Source organism: Myodes glareolus, chromosome 2, assembly GCF_982192425.1.
Source record: "Myodes glareolus chromosome 2, mMyoGla1.1, whole genome shotgun sequence".
Classification (NCBI taxonomy): Eukaryota; Metazoa; Chordata; class Mammalia; order Rodentia; family Cricetidae; genus Myodes; species Myodes glareolus.
Window position 1 is genome coordinate 112,440,987 of NC_142027.1, and position 5,244 is coordinate 112,446,230.

The window sequence follows — 5,244 nt, forward strand, 5'->3', positions numbered from 1 at the left end:
TTAGGATTGCTGGGCCACAGGTCTGAGTTCAGGCTTGACCTGTGGCTTGGCCAGGAGTGGTGTTGCAAGCCTTTAATCCCAGCACTTGGAAGGCTGAGGCAGGTAGATCTCTGAGTTCAAGGCCAGTCTAGTCTACAGAGCAAACTATAGGCCAGTCAGGGGCACACAGGGAGACTGTCTGAAAAGACTTTAAAAAAAAAAGGAAGGAAGAGATAGTTTATTATTAAAAAGCACTCTTAAGGGTGGGGTGGGCCAGTGAGCTGATGGAAGAGCTGAGAAAGCATCCAGCGGTGTGGGTGGGGCATAGCCTCTGCCCTTCCATTCCCAGCTCTCTCTGCTGTTTGATGGAGCCCAGGTGAGGAAGGGGCTTCCAGGTTTCCTTCACAGACTGGCCTGTTCCAGTTAAGCCTCTAGTCTCCTGTCACAACTTGTGGCACTGAACTACAGCATTTGAACCCACACCAAGCCCTTGCCCTTGACATCCGGGAGAGTTAGAGCAGTGTGTTTGGGGGTGACGGACCTGTGCCTTAACCTTGGCACTGCAGTCTACAAACTCTATGTCTTCGAGCAGCGACTTCCTTGTTTGGAGTTTGCATTTTGGCCTCTGTCAAATGGATGCAATTAGAAGGCAGGCTACTAGGTAGTCTGCGGGCAGCGTTGGGTGTCAAGGCTGGTAGAGATGAGATGTTCCACAGAAGAGCGTGTGTACCTCACTGCCCTTTCCCTAGGGTGTGTGAGCATTGTTCTCAGGTCCGAACCTGGGCGCCGCCAGCCCTAACGAACTGGGCTTGGCCCCTTGTCCTTAAGAAATCATTTAAGATGTGAAAAGCAGAGACAGGAGATGTGGGCAGTGTGGCCACATTGGGAAAAGGAACAAATGAACAGGTCCAGTGAGCCCCAAGCCCCGCAGGGTCCTGGCATAAGGCTCAGGTTTAAATGGAGGGCGAGTGTTAACGCATAAACGATCAGTTCTCGTGCCCGCCTGCTGCTGTTGGTTTAACGAACGTCAGAGCTGTGTGAAGTCGGTTCCTGGGGTACCAGTTGCCCCTGCAGTTGGCACCAGGCTTCACCCTTTCCGTCCCCTTAGCGTGAGATTCCAAAGGAAATGCCAGTGTTTTGGGGGGTCCATTGTTTCAATAGTCTCACGGCCAGAGGGAGGGACACACCCGCGGCAGCATAGAAGGGGAGGTCAGGGCAGCTTGCGGGAGTGTGTTCTCTCCTTTCGCCGCGCCTGTCCCTGGGATTACAATGAGGTCATCAGGTTTGGTGGCCTTTACCTGCCACCTCACCGGCAGGGAGGTTTATTGAGGTGCAGGGGGTCATTCTACTTGCCTGATTCCCCGGGGGTGGGGATGACTTTCGCTTGACCTCAGCTTGTCGCTTCAATCTGATTAGAAAACCGAAGAACGCTCCCGAGGCTCCAGAATCCAGAGGCGGCTGCCTCAAAGAGGTCTTTATCCTAAACCCACTGCTAATCTCTTTGGAAATTCTGATTTAGCATCCCTCCCCCCCCCTTCTCGTGGGGAGGTGTAGCGGTTGTTCTGACAATAGACGTGCTAAGAGAGGCATCTGTAAGTCCTGTTTCTCCAGCTCTGGTTCCTTTCTTTCAGCCTCCTGGGAGGTCTCTCATTGCTAGCCCAATGGGATGGTATGGAGCAGAGCAAAGAGAAACCTTTGAAGTGGAAGTCTCTCGCACTAATGGCATAATTACTCCAGGAAACCATTTACAAAGTAATTATGGGCTATTGTTAGCTTGCTCTAGCTTTTTTCCCCCCCTTCTTAAGCAATGAGGCTTAGCTCAGTGACTGCGGGAGGAGGGGGAAACCCTATAATATGCCTGGCACTGAAAGAGGAGAGAAGCTGTCCTTGCAAACTAATTGGTCTCCTTCTCTGTCCCGCTATTACAATAGCAAAAATGAATTCAGACGTCTCCAAGCCCCATGGGCATCCGCAGCGTTCTCTGGCTCGGTATGTTTCTGGTATTAAAATGCATTTTCGAGAAACGCTGGTTGTAGCCTTTGCCCAGATCCATCTCTCCCTCCCCCACAACGAGGATAAGGGGGCTTTAAAGGCTGTGTTGTTGAAGTCATGAGAGCACAAGACTCTCCTTGTTGGAAGGTTCTGGAACAGCTTTGTCCAGCTTTCCCAGCCCAAGCCTGACTTCCTTCCTTCTATGTCCGCTCTCTGGAGATGCCCATGAGATACTGACTTTCCTCAGAGTCCTTGAGCCCCGAGGCTACCTAGCCCATTGCCTCCCTTCAGCGAGCTAATGGAGATACATATTGCAATATTAACTTTTAAAATTCCATATTAGCACTCTGTTGGGATAAATGAGGTGTGTAGAAAAACCCGTAACACCGCATTAGCTTCTGTCTTTGGGTAGCACATCTGCTCCCTCCAGATGAAATCCTCAGAGCCATAAAGAAAGGGAAGGGCCAAGGCAGAGAGCACCCTTCCTCAGGAGTCTGAGTTTCTGGCTGACGCGGAACAGTTGACATTTGGCTGGAGGGGTTTCAAATCTATTTAAGGCCCCTTGTGAACTAAAGTTTACAGAATAATAATAAAAAGTCCGCACCTGTGTTAAAGATTCTACAGGGCTGTGTTTTTGCATCAACACTCCTGATTCAGCCTCCCCTCCCCCAATCTCACAGGAAACTGAGAATCCTTAAATGCCATGAACAGAGCCAGGGGCCATGATCATGAATAATTACACCCCCAGGTTTCCCAGGCTTCTAGGAAGGGTTGCCCTCCGTAAGCTTTGCCAGTGAATTCTCATAGACCAGAGGCCAGGGCGGGAGAGGTTTACCCAAGGTCCTTATCAACTTGACACAGCCTATATGACCTGACAGGAAAACCTCAGCTGAAGAATTGCATGGACCAGATTGGCCGGTGGACACATCTGTGGGGGAGAGGGCATTGTTATTAATGGATGTAGAAGGGCCCAGCCCACTGTGGGTGGCACCATTCCCAGGGTAGATGGTCCAGAGCTGTGTAAGTAAGCTAGCTAAGTTTGAGCCTGAGGGTGAGCAAGGCAGCCAGCACAGAGTTCCTCAGTGGTCCCTGATTTAGGTTCCTGCCTTGATTTTCCCTCAATGATGGCAAGCCAAAGAAGGTCTTTCTCTCCTCTGCTAATGTGCTTCCGGTCAGAATGTTTGCTCATAGCAACAGAAAGGCAAGGAGGACAGACTATGTCTGGGGTTTCCCACACAAGCATACAGGTCTAAAGTCTGATGCCCTATGGCACTGGTTCTCAGCCTGTGTGTCGTGACCCCACATAGGGGTCTCATATCAGATATCCAGAATATCAGATATTTACATTAAGATTCATAGTTATGAAGTATCGATGGAGTTATTTTATAGTTGGGGGTTACCCCAACATGAGGAACTGTGTTAAAGGGTTCCCAGCATTAGGAAGGTTGGGAATCACTGATCTATGGTGTTCATCCCAGGGCTGAACCATCCCAGGGCGATGGTGAACCCAGGGCTCTGGGTATGCTAGATCGGGAAGCCTGCAAGATTTCAGCGAAGGTTCTGTTTCAGGCTAGACTCAGCTACTTGTTACAAGGGTAGGTTGTAGTCTGTGCACCCATCAAGTTAGGTTGCAGGTCACTAGTGTGTGGTGGACACCTTTAAGCCCAACTGAAGTATGCCGTGCCATAGTCAGGGCTCTCTAGAGAGACAGACCTGATGCAATGAATATCTGTATATTAAAAAGGGATTTCTTAGAGCGGCTTATAGGCTGTGGTCTGGGTGGTTCAACAGTGTTGGTTCCGCTACAGAACAGCTGAGAATTCAGCAGTCCCTGTCTGGTGCTAGAGGCCTCGAGTATTCCTGGAGAGAATGCTGGTCTGCAGTCTATGCCAGCATCCCAAGGAAGTTAGTTCTATTTTTTTTTTTAATGCCATGCAGTCATTTTAGATAAACATTTTTTGTTCTTGTTTTTTCAAGACAGAGTTTCTCTGTAGCTTTGGAGCCTGCCCTGGAACTAACTCTTGTAGATCAGGCTGGCCTTGAATTCACAGAGATCCGCCTGCCTCTGCCTCCTGAGTGCTGGGATTAAAGGTGTGCACCCACCACCGCCTGGCAAGGAAGTTAGTTCTAAATGCAGGTGAAGGAATGCCTCAGCCGCAGGATAGATGGACTTGCCAGCAAGAGTGAGAGCAAGCAGGCAGAAAGCAGTTTCCTTCTTTACATTCATTCATTCATTCCTTCATTCATTCATTCATCTATCTGTCTATCCATCCATCCACCTATCTGTCTCTCCATCCATCAGTCCATCTATCTATCTATCTGTCTGTCTGCCTGCCTGCCTGCCTGCCTATCTATCTATCTATCTATCTATCTATCTATCTATCTATCTATCTATCTATCTATCTATCATTTATTTTTTGTTTTTTCCAGACAGGGTCTTACTATATATCCCTGACTGTCTTAGGACTCAGTAAGTAGACCAGGCTGACTTTGAACTCACGGAGATGTACCTGCTTCTTCCTCTGAGTCACGGGGACTAGAGGTGTGCACCACCACGCTTCGTGTGCATGTGGGTGTCAGATGGTAACTTGCGGTAATCCTTTCTCTCCTTCCACCACATGGGATCTAGGGGTTGGAGTCATGTCCTCAGGCTTGGCAGCAAGCGCCTTTACCCGCTGAGCCATCCCTCTGCCCCCCTCGGGAGTATTTCAGAAGGCTGACCTTGAGATTGTACTGAACGTCGACATGCCTGAATGGTCTACATAAGCTGGGATGGGGGCAATGGCTGGGAGCAGCTGCCTGCACATGAGCATCTCAGGGCTGAGCCTATAATCAGTGTCACACAGAGCCACCCTTCGCCTCTTGTCTGATCCCAGCATCCCTGGAGATGCTGAGTGCTACAGCCACTTCACCGTGACGGAAAGATTAAGCCACCTATTGTACCGAGGGGCGAATCATCCTCCGAGGCTTTTGTGCGAGCAAATAGAATATATCTATCTGCATCCCAGGGAACCTAGGACACCTTGAAATAACCTGATGTCTTGAAGCGCAGTCAGTTGAAATCTTTAAGCTTCTGAGTTGGATGGCTTTCCTCATGATCACACGCTGTCAGTTACGAGAGGAGGATGTGTGTGTGTTGTGTGTGTGTGTGTGTGTGTGTGTACATAGGTATGTGCTTGTTTGTGTGCCTATGGATACACGTGTGTCGGTGTCAGATAACAATTTTAGTTATTTCTCAGAAACTTGTCATCTTTTTCCCCCCCTCATCAATGA

At 49.4% G+C, this 5,244-nt stretch overlaps 1 long non-coding RNA gene across 1 annotated transcript; it reads left to right on the top strand.

The window, feature by feature from the left end:
* The first annotated feature begins 960 nt into the window (after positions 1-960).
* LOC125400199 (uncharacterized) lies at positions 961-2,517 on the top strand. Its single transcript, XR_007231895.3, has 3 exons — positions 961-1,450; positions 1,611-1,731; positions 1,911-2,517. It is a non-coding gene; the product is annotated as an uncharacterized LOC125400199 (long non-coding RNA).
* The last annotated feature ends 2,727 nt before the right edge of the window (positions 2,518-5,244 follow it).